The 18,157-nt window shown below is 38.7% G+C and overlaps 1 long non-coding RNA gene across 1 annotated transcript; it reads right to left on the bottom strand.

The window, feature by feature from the left end:
* Positions 1-6,686: 6,686 nt before the first annotated feature.
* On the bottom strand, positions 6,687-17,945 carry LOC308383573. Its single transcript, XR_013969174.1, has 2 exons — positions 8,764-17,945; positions 6,687-8,619 (listed from the first exon to the last, which is right to left on the bottom strand). It is a non-coding gene; the product is annotated as an uncharacterized lncRNA (long non-coding RNA).
* Between the last annotated feature and the right edge of the window lie 212 nt (positions 17,946-18,157).

The raw sequence follows: 18,157 nt of genomic DNA, 5'->3' as shown, positions 1-18,157 counted from the left end.
CCAACTTTTAAACAACCAAAACAAATTCCCCTTTCCTTGATAAAAGTCAACTTATCCCGATGCATTTTAGCTTTAAACTGCTTACAATTCTCTAGTAAATGATTGCTGTGTGAACAAAACAAACAACTATGCAGAACAGTGGAATTTGTTCTGCTTCCAGTTGATTGAGTTTTGACTCCTGGAACTGTACTGACATTAGTGGCAAAACTACTTCCCTTTTTTCTTTGCTTGGTGGAACTTGAACCTTTAAAACTGTTTCCAGATTGTGAGTCTTGGATGTTGCCAAACACTGGATCTTATGCTACTTTCACCTGTTTTATTATGAAGGCAACCAGATCAGTGAACACTGCTCTGTGACCATTTTGTTCCTGCAGTTCATAGGCAACAACTCTCCATTTTTCACTCAATTTGTATGGAAGTTTCATAACAATCATTCTCTTGAAGTGTCTGTGTGGTGCAGCTGGTCTGGTCTGTCCAGGCTGCACCACACAGACACTTCCAATCACCACACATCAAAGTACAAAGCGTATGATGTCATCACATTCTGTGTTAGGAAGTCACATTTAGGAGTTAAATTCATTGTTCATCATACTCAAGAAATCTTTCTGTTATCTTGATTAACTTATCCCAACATTGTCAATCAGACTAAGTGATCACATGACGCTAGTTATCAACTCTATAAGGTAAACCAGGGTTTCCCATTTTAGCTACTAGCCTGTTTACATGAAAGGGGTGGCGTTGGGGGCATCTGACCAATCACATAGAGAGCAGCAGAACAGCTGACTTTACAAAGAAAGATAAAACTATAAACATGAAAAGGTTAAACACTTGTATTAATAAAGTTCAAATAGGAACTAAAAGTTCTTTTGCTGAGCTCTGTTGATGTTTACCAGTCTGGGAGAAAATACAAGCATAAATACAAAAATGGCCGTGGATATACTGGGAAAAGCATGTCGAATGATGAGCAGTGATACAGGAGACCAAGAGGAATTGCTCAGATAAGATTAAATGCTTTCATGGACGAGGACATGCTAGGGACAAGCGTTGCAGACAAAAGGAAAAAAACGAGATTAATGTTTATAGAGGAATTCAAAATGTTGTGAAATTGTTCTGCAGACAAATGGGAAAAGTCAAAGAACGAAGTTGAATTTAAGAATCTAAACTGATTAGACTACTGATGCTCATCAATGGAAAGATCCTCCCACTATCCATGGCACAGCAGTCCAAAGGGATCTTTCAGGTACTAACGTATTAACGTCATTAATATTCGCTTGTCCTGCTGCAGACTTTTCTATCCAATCTAACAGTGAGAGCGAGCATGTGGTGCCCCACCCACTGGCTACAGGCCACATATTTCTGCAGATAAAGGCACCACCGTATTTGCCTTTATTCCGATGAAATGTCCTCTAAAGGACGCCCACACAATTGATGAGAAGTCAGAGACCAGATGCCGATATTGTAATTCCATTAGAAAAAAGGCTGCACTTAAGTAGGGAAGATATGTGTAGGGTTTTTAAGGCCATTGCAGTCCCAAATGGAGGCAGATGGGGTATGTGAAGTTCAATATCTGTGGGCTGAGCACCCTGATACCACAACTCAAGATTTCTGTTTCCGCGTTATCAAAGGTAGCCGGTCAGAATATTCTGGATAATCCTTCATAATTGATCAGAATTTGCCAAATAGACTTAACATGGTGTTAAGTCTGTCACATCATTTATGAAAGTCAAAGGTTAAAGTGTGATTTTCATCAAGAAGAACTTGAAAAGAGAAACTACATGACTATGACTCGACATTAGGCACAGACAGGAATGCTCAAGCGGTATTAGCTGTTTGAAGGTACATTAGGAAAATGTTGAACGTAGTGCACAACAAGCACCTTATTTCCTCCACAGAAGGTTGATAATTAACCTTTAACCTCCATCACTGTGATGTGTGAATACTTCTGCTACTTTACGAACTATTGTAATCATAAAACACTTTTAAAATCTGTATACTCCAATGATTTAAAAACAATAATACAGCAAACATTTAAAACCAATCTCATGACCAAGGGCGCTGCTGGCTTCAGGACCATGCAATAATCCATGTGTGGTTTGTATTTGTATTATAATACAGTCTGTAAGAAAGCCTTTTGTTATATTATTGAGAATATTGATCAACTAATTGTGATGGTGATGGTGCTCATCCGTCTTTTATCAGTCACTGCATTTTAACACAGTTTGCTCACCGTACATTCCAGTTTCTGGTCGCTGAAACCAGTCAGACCTGAGCTCCTGGGGGCCTCCCTCAGGTGAATGTTGTTTTTTAAACTTCGTACCGCTTACAAAACTTCCCCAGCAGAACAATTGGTTTCAGGTTTATTCCTGTTAAGAGTTTGTACATGATAGATAGTTGTTGTTTTTTTAAATATCGGACACATAATCGGGAAAACACAAAAGGGAAACATTTGTCTTCTTTCTTTTTCATTTTCCCAGCACTAGTTTATTACATCACAGCTTAAAACACTGATTCCAGTATTCAACTAGTTATACATCATTTCCATCCCTTCTTCTTACTGTGTTGAGCCATCAGAGATGCTTCATATTTCCATGTTTTACAGGATTGTCTGCCTGGAGTCTGTCGTCATTGTGCTTAAATAGTAATTTTGACTTTTCATATAAATGTCAGGATAGGCAGCATCTTCTTTAACTAGTTCAAGCTGCCAAAATAAATCCATAATTAAATTTTAATCCTCATAAAAGGCTGAAAATAATTGTTCTGAATCCAAAACAGTTAGATGTAGTTTGTTAATTTCCCTCGTTTTGTTATTACCCTAGAGTAGCGTTGGTGTATCTTTTCTCTCTCAGTTAATATTTATTATAAACATTCATCATAACAGCATATATGCAATTACTGGTCACTTTGTTAGGTACACCTTGTTTATAGCAGGTATGACCCCTGTTGCTGACAGAACTGCGTCATGAAGTCATGTTCATTAATTGTTGACTTGAATCTGCCGTTCCACCTCATCCCAAAGATGCTCTATTGGAGTACAGTGAACTCATCTTCATGTTCAAGAAACCAGTTTGAGATGATTTGAGATGATTTTGAGATGGAGTGGTAAAGTCTATGTTTTTAGGGGAAATCACTGAAAAAGAAATCATTGTAGCAGAATCTAAAAACAAGACATCCATGATGGGTTAGACATGGTCATCGTAAAAAAGACCTTGGATTGTATAATCAAACCTCTCTGTTATATTTTTAATCTCTCATTTTATTCGGCTGTATTTCCTGACCGAATGAAAGTGGTAAAAGTTATCCCACTTTATAAATCGGGAGACAGACATAGTTTTAATAATTATAGACCAATATCATTGCTATCACAGTTTTCTAAAGTGCTTGAAAAACTCTTTGCACAAAGATTTGATAGTTTCATTGAAAAACATCAACTGTTAAGCGAAAGTCAGTACGGATTTCGACGGAACAGATCAACAGCAATAGCATTAATGAGTACTATTGAAGACATTTCATCAGCAACACATCATAATAAATATACTATTCATTGATTTAAGAAAAGCTTTTGACACTCTGCAACACTCCATCTTGATTTCTAAGTTAAGAACTTATGGTGTGAGAGGAATAGTATTGAACTGGTTAAGCAGCTATTTACATAATAGGTTTCAGTATGTGCAGTGTTTAGGCAATTCATCTGATAGAATGAAAATAGAATGTGGGGTCCCTCAAGGTTCTGTTTTAGGACCAAAACTTTTTAATTTATATATAAATGACATTTGTGATGTGTCAAAAATGTTGAATTTTGTTTTGTTTGCAGACGATACAAATTTTTATTGTTCCGGAGAGAACTTGAAAGAATTGGCTAAAATTATGGTTATTGAAATGAAAAAAAATGAAAAAATGGTTTGATGTAAATGAGTTATCACTGAATTTGGAACAAACAAAGTTTATGATATTGGGAAACCGTGTAAAGGAGGAAGAGATAGTATTATCTATAGAGGGAGTATTAATTGAAAGAGTGACATAATTCCGTTTTCTGGGTGTAATAGTGGATGACAAGTTAACATGGAAATCACATATTGAACATGTTAAAAAAAAGTTGGCTAAAAGTATTTATATCCTGGGTAATGTTAGATATATATTAGATTACAAGACAATGACAATATTATATTTTTCATTGTTTCTACCCTATCTGAGCTATTGTGTTGAAGTATGGGGGAATACATACGTGACTAATATGAAACCATTATATTTATTACAAAAGAGAGCGATTCGAATTACGCATATTGTTAAATATAGAGAACACACTAATAATTTGTTTATAAAATCGAAATTGTTAAAACTAGAAGACTTAGTGAAATTACAGACTTTAACTATTATGTTTAGGGCAAAAAATAAAACACTACCTCTTAAGTTACAAAGTTTATTTGTATTGTGTTCAGAAAATGGGGACGGCAGAAGGAAGTTTTATTTTAAGCACCTGTTTGCTCGAACCACACAAAGGCAAATGTGTCCAACAGTCATCGGCATAAGAAACTGGAATTCTCTCAGTGATCATCTTAAGTGTTGTATAAATGTTTCTCAATTTAAAATCTGCTATAAGAATAAAATGATAAACCAATATGAAGAAGTTGAAAAGAATAGAATTTAATTGCAGAAAAATGATCCTTTTAGTTTGATATTTAGTGGTATTGCTCATTGTTGAGTATATTGTTCTGTTTGCTTTGTTTTGTTATGTGCAGAAAATTGTCATAGTGTAATTTTGGTTGCCTACTTGTATTACCACAGATAGGGGGCAGGTATCAATAAGAATTTATTCTTCTTCCTGCTCCTTTTCATGCATGGAAACAGTGTTACTTTAATTGAAAGGAAGGTTGTGTATGGGAATGCATTACTGCTGTACCATGTGTGAAACAAAAAAAATATTGTTTGCACCTGTAATAAATAATCAAATATATCAAATTATCATCAATATTTAAATAAATGAACCATCGCACCAAACAAAACAACAATTCAACAGACAGTTCTATAAAACTGTGGATGATTCAAAGTGCTGCTATAACTGCACAACAAAACTGCAGTGAGAAAAGCTTTGGATGTTCAGTTTAGTTATAATGACAGTTAAACAACTAAAATACTCGATTAAGTAGGTGAGAAAAAGTTACATTTACTGGATCAGTTTAAGACCAAAATACATTTGAATGAATTACTGACATGGACACTTTGTGAAAAATTACTAAACAGTTCAGGCAAAATTTTACTAAAACCTTGAATTAAACTTGAAAGTTTTCATTTAAATTCCACAGTGACTGTGTACACAGGAAAAACTACAAAATAATGTTTGTTTGTTTGTTTTTTTAAACATTGTGGACCGATCTGCATTTGTTGTTGCTAAATTTAAATATTTGTTACTATTTAATGATCATAATCTCATTTGAACATAGGTTTGATTTAGTGGAGTCAGTTGTTCCCATGCATCATTCTGTAAGTGTGAGAATGAACTAAGATTAGAAAATGTCAAAATATAAAGTTTGATTTATTTTTATTCATCACAGCATCCTAAACTTTGCTGAACTTTTTGAAATATAAAATGAACTCGCTGAGTGTTGACTGTCACATTTCAAAGCACCAAGTAAAGATAAACTATTAAACTTTAACTGGGTCAGACTTGTTACTGCATGATGTAATCACACATACCACACCCTGCATCATGTGATTGGCTCTTGGTCGCTCTGTAAGAATATATCTCCCTTCACAGATGTGTCTGTATCAGGATGGGTCTAAAGGTGAACAAGAGCAGAGATCTGTTTCCCTTCAGAGCACAGAGGTTGTTTCTGTTCAGAGGAAGTGAAACTGTCTGACAGTCACTGAGAGACGGTGAAACGGCACAGCACATGAATCAAATGGATCAAACAAAATTCTGCTGTTCAGTCTGTTTGGATCTACTGAAGGATCCGGTGACTATTCTATAAATAGTTCTATACTATATACTACTATATATAGTAGTATATACTACTATATACATATATATATATACTATTGTTAAGGTTCAAAATATTGGGGATGGAGACAAGAGAAAAAACCACAATAACAACACTGGTCCGGCCGGGTTGAGTCAAACGATGATTTAATGATCACACACGTGGGAGATGGACACTGATGCAGACAGCCTCAAAATCTCAAAATGGTGGAGCATTGCTCAAACTTTTATAACCTCTGGTGCCTCCACCTTATCATAAAAAGCCTAAACATTCACATGGTCTCTCTCACACAGCGCCTAAGCTACGACCTTGGCTCCCTGTTTATCTGCTCCTGCTGAAATGGGGCAGAAAACTCCAGCACACTCTGTTCTCTTCTACTCAGACAAATTAGACAATAACCTTCTGCGAACAGTATTTCTTATAACTCAGCAATATAATGCATCATAAAACAATATCATTCATTCACAACAAGTCAGCAATTTAATGTAATGCAAATCAGTTTAACTAATGCAATAGTTATCAGCTTCTTCTAATTCAGGAGAATAATGCAAACTAAAACTACATAATAATTCACAATCTTTAATTAGGGGTATAACATGGCATAAAATAATATCATAATTTTACAATTCCCCCTGATGAGGTCATTAGAATAATGACCTCACAAACACCCTGTAGCCCAGTGTGGCCGGGTTCATCTCTTCTCACTCCTGAGGTCCTTTGTCCCCCTGAGGGGCAAACCATATGTAAGATGACCTCTGTGTTTGCGCAAGTCAGGTGCAAGACAAACTATTACTACAAGGATAGCAGGTCCAGATGACACTCCCCTGTTCTCCCACAGCTTTATTTGGTGTTCCCTTATACCATTCAGACGTAGACTAGAACCTCTGTCCGAAGAGCTCTTAACCTTTATTTTATTGCTGCAGCTACCAGTGTCGTCCAGTTGGGTGATCCTCTGCTCTTAATTCTTCAACCTTAGGGGTTAGACAACCCTTCAGTCGTAACACAGATCAGGGGATTATTCTGCTCCAATTTCAAACAACGATCTGTGTATTCTCCAGAAAAAGGAACAGGAAGGTGTCCCCTTTTTGCCCAAACGCCTCTCGAACTTCGTTGGTCTGGTGTTCCCGGATTTCCGCCAACCCCTTCATGGTTATTGCTGTGTTTATGGGATCCATCCTTTTGTGGTGACTAGCTGGAGCCCAAACGCCATGACCCTTGGACCCAGTTGATGTCTCGGCAGTCACTGTGTCTGACTCTGCTACGGAGGATCCTCGCATCTCTGTGACCTCGTCTGGTGTCTGTTCCTTTCTCTGTAAGAGACAGAAAACCAAACCACCTCTCTTCCTAACCCTAATAATCTAATGTTATTATCTACTGACCTTCTAGTGATTCAGAATTGGTCTAAAACATTCAGAATGTCCCAGGGACTTATTCTAATCATATCTTATGTGTGTGTAAGCATGTTTGCATTTAGCCCTCCGCACTCAAGGCATTTCTTACACTTTATCAGTCCGGACAGTCACGCCGAACGAAGCTTCTGACCTTCAAAAAGCCGAGTGCCAACTCGTTATAAGCACATTTGCAAGGTGTGTCTGAAAATTATTGAAACCCCTCTTTTTAACAAAAGACAAAAAATTAACAAATCTTCTAAACGCTATTCAGTTCATTTCAATGAGTAATGATTAAACATGAAAGTGATAGTTTATGCTTTTTCACTGATTCTCTAAAAGGTCCGTCTTCTCGGACCGCTATTAGCTTAAGCTTTACCATTCCTAAATTATTAAAGACACAAATGAAGTTATAAAATGTTCAAATAATCCTGGTTTGATGTTAAAGCTCAACCTTCCCCCCCTTTTTTGACACATTCCAATGTGTCAAATCAACAGAGCTAGAACATTCAAAAAAAAAAAAGTTAGGCAGCTACAAAGTTTCCCAGACTCTTAAGGTGATCCGCGTGTAACGTTCTGACTCAGGTATTTAATATTTTAATAAATCTCGTTTAATTAACTGCCACTATTTAAACTAACCTTAAAGACATAATTTAAGAAAAGATCACAAAGAATAACATGATATCAGTGTTTTGTAAGCGCGTGCGGCCTTCTATGCTCGAAGCCTTTCCCCTCAATAGATCAGTCAGACATTCGCGCTGACTGTAGCTTTTAACCCTTATTAACTTGAGCACAACTCTACAATGAGCAACAAGTTGCAATATGTATAAAAATGATCATGGTTACACCTGCAATGAAAAATTATATCATTATCCTAACACCTGTAAATAGAAGATTCATCAGAGGTTATAACAATCACAGGAACACAAATGTTAGTATAAGGTCAAAAGCTTCAATAAATGATCATCGATGCAATGCTTGTTGCATGATTCTCATACAATAATAATGCTGACATTGAAAATAACAGTATAACACCCCCTTTTGTCCCGTTTCACTTGACACCTAAACGTTTATAAATGCCTCTTTAATTCTTGATTTTATTTCCCCCTTTTCTCCCCTTACTGACCACAGCAGGGGGATCTTAGTTTTGAATCAGCCATGAATCCAGCTCACCTGATTCATCAGTGAGCTCCACCATCACTGGCGTCTGACAGGGTGGCGCTGCATACTCTTCCTTTAATATCACTATTTTCAACCTGTTAATGAGAGTGTTTAAACCTGAAGTCGACTACGTCCACAACAAGTCAATACAGCTGTAAATGTGGCCAATTATCAATCTATTACCAATCAATAACAACAGATAACTTCTATTTTATGCATGCTTTTAATCAACTACTCACCCAGAGGATCTCCAATCCCAGCAAGTTCCTTCTCCTCCTTTAATGAGTCTGTCCTCCTTCCATGCCCTGGTAACCGGTCCATCCAGAGCCATATGATCTCAAATATACATACGACAAGCCAAACCACACCTTGGTCACACCAACCCCTTTCCACCCCCGAGATGTCCAATGCCATCCTAGTATGGACTGTCAAATGTGGCTTTAACGCTGACTGTTCTGACAATCCATTTTATAACGTTCCTGGTCAGATTTGCCAATCTCTGCACCAGAGTTTTAACGTTTCGCCATTTTCATTAGGTTTTATCTTTTATTTAGTTTCGACTCCAGATTTTCAATTTTTGCCAGTTGTAATTAGTTTTTACCAATTCTTTGCTAGTTTAGTCTAGTTTTTATTTTTCTGAAAGTCCTTAGTTTCAATTTAGTTCTATTTGTGTTTTGCAAAAGTTAAGTGTAACAAAATCTCAGTTCCATCATATCAGTCATGCTCTTCTAATTATCCTTGGGTGTTGAGACTAATAACTATTAACTCTTGCCGCACCGAGTGTTCCTAATTTTGGTTGAAGTCAATTGATAACCTTTTGAAGGCGATTGTTTCACACCTTTATTTAGATGTCCCAGTCCTGTTGTCTCGGGATACATCACGCTGCCTTATCTGGGGTTAGCTATTTTCTTGGGATGCGAGTTAAGTGGGTGAGCTCTTCAACGAGGGGGAGCGTGCTCCCCCTGATGAGGTCTTCTAGGTAAGCTAGGTTAACCTTCTTGTGTGAGCTTTTCAAGTGCACTTTTAAGGTTTGTGGGATTTTTTGTTTTATAAATGTCCCTCAAGACCCCCTGATGACCCAGTAATTCATTTTTGCGCACTGTAGTACACATTTAGTTTTTTGCTTGTAGCTCTCATACTCTACTTGCCACTCCTCTAAGTCCTGATGTTTCTTAGAGAGGACAACAGAACCTTTAAAATTATATCCCATGTGTGGGGGTGTGGCCTTGCCAATTGTTTTTCCCACCTTTTCAAAATGGCTGGCGTGCCCACAAGCACATTTTATGGAAGAAAGAAAGATAAGCTTGATATTTACAATTAAAATGTTTTGTTAAACTCAGATTTCTATTTTATTCAAAAAATAAACATCTGGTAAATAATTTCAGGGGTCTTTAAGAATTAGGCTCATTTACTTTCACAGGGAACATGACTAATTTATTAATGTGTGCTCTACACATTGGGACTTTATATTTATATTTATTTCACTTTTTCCTAATACCCAACTTTTGACAAAGGCGGAGAGAATTCTTAACACAATTATTAAGGGAGATTCAAACATAGATTTTTCAAAATATGAGAGGGTCAGGACCCACTAAAAGCCACAGAGAAGATTATCGAGATGCAGTGGCAGATGTAATAGAGAAAGACACAGGGCCACCTGAAATCTGTCATCCTATCTGGTGCAAAACCAACATGTAGTAGAATCTGGAATTTTGATTTTGAGTTAAAAATAAAATATGGGTAAAATGCAGAAATCTTTTCCAGTAAAGTAAAAAATAAGAGTCGCAATTATAGTTGAATCCATAACACCTAATTGTTTCTACGAGATCACGTCGTTGCTGAGAGTTATCAGTGATCTCAATGTGTGAAAAGAACTCACAATATCTGGGGTTTAAGCTCCTCTTGGCTGAGAAACCTGGGACAAACATGTGAACAAGACCTGAATAATACCAGTAACGAAGACTTCTCTCCAAAGATCAATAAAAGGAAGCCCCAATCTGATGAGAGTCTAGCAAAATATGGTTCACTCCACTTGCCTGAAATGGTTAGCAGTCCAAGGCATTTCAGTTGTAGAATGATTGGGTACAACAATGAAACAGATGTGAGATGAGGGAAGTGCCAAATGTTCCTTTGTGTCTCCAAATAAAATCAGTACTTCCTCAGATATCCTAAATAAATTGACTTTTGTGAAATAGACAGTTCAGTGCCATCACTTATTCCTAAACCAATAGTTTACAGCTAGTGAAGTGTCAGTGACTTCTGGGTTGGTCCCTGATCTTCATCTTATGAGATTGTTATTTTAATAACACTTGATTCATTTAAAAGAAAAAAGAAAAAAAGAAAAAAGAAAAAACGAAAATATTTTCTCCCTGTTTTTTCTTATTCTCTGGGTCTCAGGAGGACATTACGTCCCTCTCCACTACAAGACTCTTGTTATGTCTACAAAACAGTCATATTAAAATCATCCTCAATTCTATTCTGGCGCTGTCTCCCGACTTTTCCTGACCTGATTCTGCGCGTGAACGGAGCAGCAACACAGACGACTCGACTAACGTACTACCTTAATTTCACTATAGCAGGGCACGCACACATCAATGCAACCAAACACACTTTGCTATAAATCTAGTTAATTTTAGTTAGTTTTGTGAACATTCAGTACAGTTTTAGTTAGTATTTCTTTTTTTTTTGATTTTATTACCGTTAACGCAAATTTTTCCACTTCTACTTTTCGTTATTTCATTTGTTGTCTTTAATAATAATAATCTCCTCTGCACCCTTGAATAAACACCATTAACATGATCAACCTTTTGCTGCTTGTTATTTCACCATGTTATTGAATCAAATACTTCATGCTTATGTGGTTTACGACATTATATGTATCTAAATCTCCACTTTGTGTCTAAATGTTTGAAGAATTTTTGAGGGTCAAATTTTGAGAATTTGACCATAGTGAAAGTTATGGCATTATCACCCCCTTTGGGGATTACCTGTTTCCAGTTTTGATGATATTCCTCCCCGTTCTTTATTTTTGCAAGTACCCCTCTTCGGTGGCGAGAAACTGTTGGTGTGATCAAGCGGGTGCTGTAAAAACAAAAGCTCAGGACAGAACAGTCACCAGTCATGTACTTCATTCAAAATTAACAAATATCAAGCTTCATATTGATCCTCTGAGTGTAATGGTACATTTTAATTTGCACTTCTAAAAACAATATTTTCTTTATTTTACTCTTGTTCTTGTGCAGCACCACCCCTCAGCACATGCCCCTGTTATTTTATCTTACTTTTAAATTGTTGACTACTTCAAGAGAGCGCCCAAAAGACGGGGACCAGTGTTTATCATTACATATCTCCATTTTGAGTGTGGCTGTCTATCATTCCCCTCTTATTCATAGACCTCGGTGGAGGGTTTTTTGTTTGTTTGTTTTTTTCTAAAATTAATTGACTCTCTATAGTGACCCACTATGGTTAATAATAACATGCTCAGTCATGAGTGGGATCAAACCTTTTCTTCACTTTAGCATTTAATATTCCCAACAATATAATGTAATACCTTAATTAAAACACAGCTACTGAAACACAATTTCCTTAATGCAAACATCAGTAGCTCAAAATTAGCAACCAAAGGGTTCAGTCTGCAGTTCACACTGCTGTGAAGCTACAGCTCTTTAGTCTCTGTCATTCTTCTGTTCTTGCAGACAAAACAAAGCAAAACAAAACATCCACCCTTCTTTTACAGGCTGGGTGAATTGTCTGTGGACATTCAATAATCCTAAAGTCAGCACCGTTTTTGTCTCAGTATCAAGTCAGTTAAACTTTTAGTCGTCAGTGCATGACTTTTAGTCGTCAGTCATATGCATACATCCACACACATTCATACCAAAAGTTGCTGATAATGGAGTCTCACGCGCAGCCTATTCGAGGCTCCATCACCAGCAAGATGACGTCATCATTTTAAAGGAAACAGCTCCTTGTTTGTTTTTCCTTCTTTGGACTGGATTGACTCGCTGCAATCCTTTTAGGCTTCAGGATCAGTGTCCCATATAAGTGAATTTTCTCCCACGCTCATTATAATCATGGAGAAAAAATACTTTGCGACTGTTTTCAATAAGAATATTTTATAGCGCTTTAAAGTTCAATCTCTCAGGCCTGGATTAAAGAGCTGATTTGTTAAATCAGGAACTCACAAAATACCAAAATATCACCACCGGTGGATCACACCTCTCAGATGTTCTTATCTCAGTGCACTGCAACAAAAGCAAAAACAAACGTAAACAATAAAACACTCATATAATAACAGATACTGGGGCCCATTGCAAACATGTCCAAAGTTCAAACCATCTTTCTCTCTTTTAGAGAAAGAGAACAATCCAAACCTCACTGATAGAATCAACCTAGTGTCAAACAAAACCCAAAGATCAACCAAAACTCCTTTTTGCACCAACAAAACATGTTGGATTTACTTGACTCAATAGTGGACACTAGTTACACACCAACTCTTTACCTTGGCAAAAACGTAAACAACTAAGTTGAATCAACACAACCTTTTCATAATCTCTTCGAAATAAAACTCACACCATTCATTCATCATTTTCGCTCTGTACCACTGGTCCTTGTTAGACTGTGTGAAGCACAGTAAACAATTCAGTGGAGGCTTTGAGCCATAAACAGACATCACGCACAGACATTGTTTTCATTATCAAAGTGCTTCAGACCATGTCCTCTAAATCTACACAAATGCCCTCTGCGTGGCATGAAATACATTTAAGCAATAAATAATCAATCAGTTCTTGCTGTTGTAACCAACTCCGTATTTGGATGTTTGTGTGCAGCATTTGTTAGTAAAGCATTCTTCATTGCATCAGCGTGTGTGTGTGTGTGTGGATCACTTCTCAGTTCATTGAATCAACATTTTAATTTGTGTGTGTGTGTGTGTCATTTCTCCCTCAATCAACGAGCGCATATGTTCATATGTATGTTTCTTTTCACTCTGAGTCGGTGCATGTAGATGTGTGTGTTTGTGTGGGTGTTTGTGTTCATCACTTTCCTGTTGTAGTGTTCTGGGTAAACCACGGCCTGAAGCGTGCCCTGGGTCCTGCCCTCCTCCTTTTCAGTCTGTTTGCATCCATTGGTGCTGCTGCTCAGAGTTCTGTCCATACTGGTTCTGGCCCCAATTGAGGCAGTCCTTTTCTCCAGTGTCCAGCATCTTCTCCTTATTTCGCTCCTCCTTAACTTGACCCTTTTGCTTCGGTCTTCCTTCAGGGTTTTGATACGCAGCTCAATTGTCTGGATGTCCGTTTGTTTGCAGGTGGAACGGCTGACATCCAGAAGGTGTATAGGAGAGTCTGCAGCTTCCACCTCCCCAGTGGAAGACCTCAATCTTTGTTCTGTTAGTTTTACACAGGCCTCAAGGCTCTCTGGGATCCCTTCTTGCACTCTCAAGCCCACGGCTGAGGTCGTAGTTGTGGTCCCATTCCACGGGAATGGAGTCCATGGTTGTTTGGGTGTCTCGGCCCGAGCGTTCAGTCCAGAGCTGGGCAGCCCAGGACGCTGAGCGATCGGAGGACGGCAGAGGCGACAGGAAGCCATCCCCCTGACGTTCGCTCCATAGCAGACCGGACAAATCACACTGCTCATCTAGCTCCAGGATGCTCCGGCCTGATTTCAAGTCCGGTGTCTTGGACTCCAAGCCTGATGGGTTCGATTTTCAGCTAGCTCCTCCTGGGCCATGCTCAGTTTCTGCTCTGATGCCTCGAGGTCTTATTGAGGGCAGAAACCTCAGAGTCTTTTCCGTAGAAATCAGATTTAAGTCCATTGATGTTTTCCTTGCTTTGCTCCTCGGCCTTTTGCGGCTCTGCTGTTCGGCTCTTCTCAGAGGTCAGCTCCTGGCCGAGCCCCGACACCTGTGCCTTCAGCTTATTTTCTCCTGGTGTTTTGTCCATTCTGAGGTGACCTCAGTTACTCCTCCTGTCCCTGGCACGCCCTTTTTGCTGCCCGATGGTCATTGTTGGTCCGTCACTGTCCTGCACAGTTTTTAATGCAGAGTGGTTAAGGTCAGCATGGTTTTGCTCGGCCTCACTTTTCATCTGGGCTTGATGGGCGTCTCGTCACAGCTCTGTCAGCTGAAGCTGTCTTTTTCCATATGGCAAGAATGTAAAGAGTGTGTGAGAGGGGTGTGTCCAATCAGGCACAATGCTGGTGGCTTTGCGAGTGCCTCGTTTTCCAAATCCAGATGTTTCTTTGTCACGTACACAGCAACAGAGAGAACAGTCTGTTGTTGGGATGGCTGAGGTCTTTCACGATCTTCCTGGTCTTGGTCCAGCACCGCCTGCTGTAGATTGAGTGCAGGTCAGGGTGCTCGGAGCGGATGGTGCGCTCAGCTGATTGCACAACCCTCTGTAGTGCTTGTCTGTCCGGCATGGTGCTGTTCCCGAACCAGACAGTGATATAGCTGCTCAGGATGCTCTCAATAGTTCCTTTATATAAGGTGGTCAGAATCGGTGGTGGGAGCCGGGCCTTTCTCAATCTTCTCAGAAAGAAAAGACGCTGACAGAAATCTCCCCGTGTAGTGAAACGGGCCTTGGATTACCGCTCTCCGTCTCTGCTGCATGAGATCATTTTCCTGCAGCACTGTTGACCTTTTCAAGTTGTTGTTGCGGGTTCAGCTGCTTTAGCATTTAGTCAGGGTCACATCAAAGATGGTAGAGGAGAGAGCAAAGATGGTAGAGGGGAGAGCAGGAGTCCAGGGTCAGCCTCGGCTTTTCCGGGCCGACAAAGCAGCCTGTAATCAAGCATAAAGAGAAAAAACAAAACAAAACAAAAACAAAAACAAACGAACAGGAAAATCATGTTGTATTGGCTGTGTTACTCAGAGAGGGGAAAAACAACGGGACCAGGCCCTGTGTCAGCCTTCTCTCCCCCTTTTTTTTTGTTTTTTCTCACCATATAATCCTCTCATAACTCACCAAGCTGACAGGACAACACAGGTACATGTTAAAATTCTTAAGATCATGTTTAAAGCACAAAAATGGAATTTTCTTTCATTCAGTAATCACTTGTATTAATCAATCAGAAGAAAACATGTCACAGTTTGACTTTTATTAACCACTAAATTTGTCGTGTTATCACTGGTTGTGATTTTTTTTTTTTTTTTTTTTTTGAAGTTAAGTTGTTGTCCTGCAACCCAGAGGGTTTATTTGTTAGTAGTGGATAAACTTTATTGTGTAACGGCGGGTGTATGTTAAGTTTCACTGCTTTGAACTTGCTGGAAAATCTTCACGTGTTCATGGGTGTAAGCTGTTTCTTCATTGCGTGTATGTGCGTTTGTACATGGGCTAATTTAACGTTTTTTCTCAAACGAGGCATTTCTCTAGCACGTGCCTCTCTCTCACATTTCTCTGCTTGTGTGTGTTTTTGTTTCACCTTTTTGTTGTGATGCTCCAGGCGCCTTCCCAACCTCCACAAGTCTGTTGGCCGCAATTTTATGTGTAAAACTTCTCTTAATTTCTCCTTTAATTCTCTGCTAGCTGCTGTCTTTTCCACAGCTGCTGATTCTTGCTGAGTTTGGTTTCCATTACTATAATTTTGCTTCGGCCGCCGTGCTTGTGGGGGCAGTTGGTCCAGCCCCATAGCCACCTGTATCAACACACTGAGAGATTTATTTAATATCATTTTCATCACTGTTAAATAGACTAGCAGGCAAGACGCCCACCTTTGCACTGCAGACTACATGCCAGTCTCCCAACACACTCCTCTCTGAGTTTCCGCTTTAAACTCCAACATCATTCACACCCTAGTCATTCAACACCTTATTTGTAGTATCATAATCAGCAAAATCAGCGTTTTACTTACAGGCATGTATCATTGTTTGCAAATCAAAATTATAAAACTCAAAAACACGCTAAACAGGAAGCAAAGTCCTCTGTGCGCGTCACAGCTCATTTGCATGTTCACACACCGTCTAAAAATAGCTCGCAGCGCTGCAGTGCGCTGTCGTCACACACAGGGTCACACAAAGCTCAGACAAAACTCTTCTATTTTATATTACAAAGACGTCTTATATTTACAATCACTGACAGGCCTGACAGATTCAGCACCTAACAAATTTCAACAAATTTAAGTTAACGGGTCCAACCGAAGAAAGCTTCACTTTTTTGTAATCAATTAACCAGTATCTGTTTCCTCCAGAACAGCCTATGGCCTGATTTCTAAAGTCCCTAACTCAATTTAACTTTGTCCAAACAAGCACATCACACCATTTAAACGGTGAGGAGATTCTAACTCCTAGCTTATTTCGGGATGCCCTGTACCCCACAGTTAAAGCCAAACTGAACTACCCCTGTTCGCCGACAGGTCAAGACCGCGCGTCCACGGCCAGGAGGGAGCGTAACCTCCGGGCTATGTGCTTCTTAGCATCTTCCAGTGCCGTCCTATAACAATTTTCACCTAAACAATTTTGACAAATTTTAACATATCAATTAAACAGTATCTGTTACCTCCAGAACAGTTTCTGACCTAATTTGTAAAACTATTAACCAGTCTCTGTTTCCTCCAGAACAGTTTCTGTCCTAATTTCCCTACCAAACTACCTGAGCCTTCAGCTCAATATCCAGGGACTCAAACCCAACATTATATCTGTTACCTCCAGAACAGTTTCATATTTCTTCAACTTCATTAAACATTCTTAAGCAACTTTAACTGCATAACACACGGTGATTCTCATCAAAATCAAAACAGACACTCTACCAGTAATTTCAGTGAGTAGACTTTAATTTAGTCATATCCAATTTGGCACATTTTGGAAATAATTCAACAGGTAGTGCCTTACCTTTAGATAAGCCGGCTTTTGTCCACTCAAATCAGACCACTGGCTCGTGCCTGTCCGTTCGACAACCTCGGACCGTCCAAACTTTTAAATTCCACCCCAATACCACAGGACGAGCCCCCAAGCTGTTAAGGTTCAAAATATTGGGGATGGAGACAAGAGAAAAAACCACAATAACAACACTGGTCCGGCCGGGTTGAGTCAAACGATGATTTAATGATCACACACGTGGGAGATGGACACTGATGCAGACAGCCTCAAAATCTCAAAATGGTGGAGCATTGCTCAAACTTTTATAACCTCTGGTGCCTCCACCTTATCATAAAAAGCCTAAACATTCACATGGTCTCTCTCACACAGCACCTAAGCTACGACCTTGGCTCCCTGTTTATCTGCTCCTGCTGAAATGGGGCAGAAAACTCCAGCACACTCTGTTCTCTTCTACTCAGACAAATTAGACAATAACCTTCTGCGAACAGTATTTCTTATAACTCAGCAATATAATGCATCATAAAACAATATCATTCATTCACAACAAGTCAGCAATTTAATGTAATGCAAATCAGTTTAACTAATGTAATAGTTATCAGCTTCTTCTAATTCAGGAGAATAATGCAAACTAAAACTACATAATAATTCACAATCTTTAATTAGGGGTATAACATGGCATAAAATAATATCATAATTTTACAATTTATATAGTACTATATACTACTATAAATAGTTCTATTCTATACTATACTATAAAAACTGTGATTTTAATGAATGAATTCATATATTGTGTTGATGTTTTATTGTGTGAATAAACTGGA

The sequence above is a fragment of the Rhamphochromis sp. 'chilingali' genome, assembly GCF_963969265.1.
Source record: "Rhamphochromis sp. 'chilingali' genome assembly, chromosome: 16".
NCBI lineage: Eukaryota > Metazoa > Chordata > Actinopteri > Cichliformes > Cichlidae > Rhamphochromis > Rhamphochromis sp. 'chilingali'.
The sequence above is the reverse complement of the archived record's forward strand: the minus strand, read 5'-3'. Positions and strand labels throughout refer to the sequence as shown.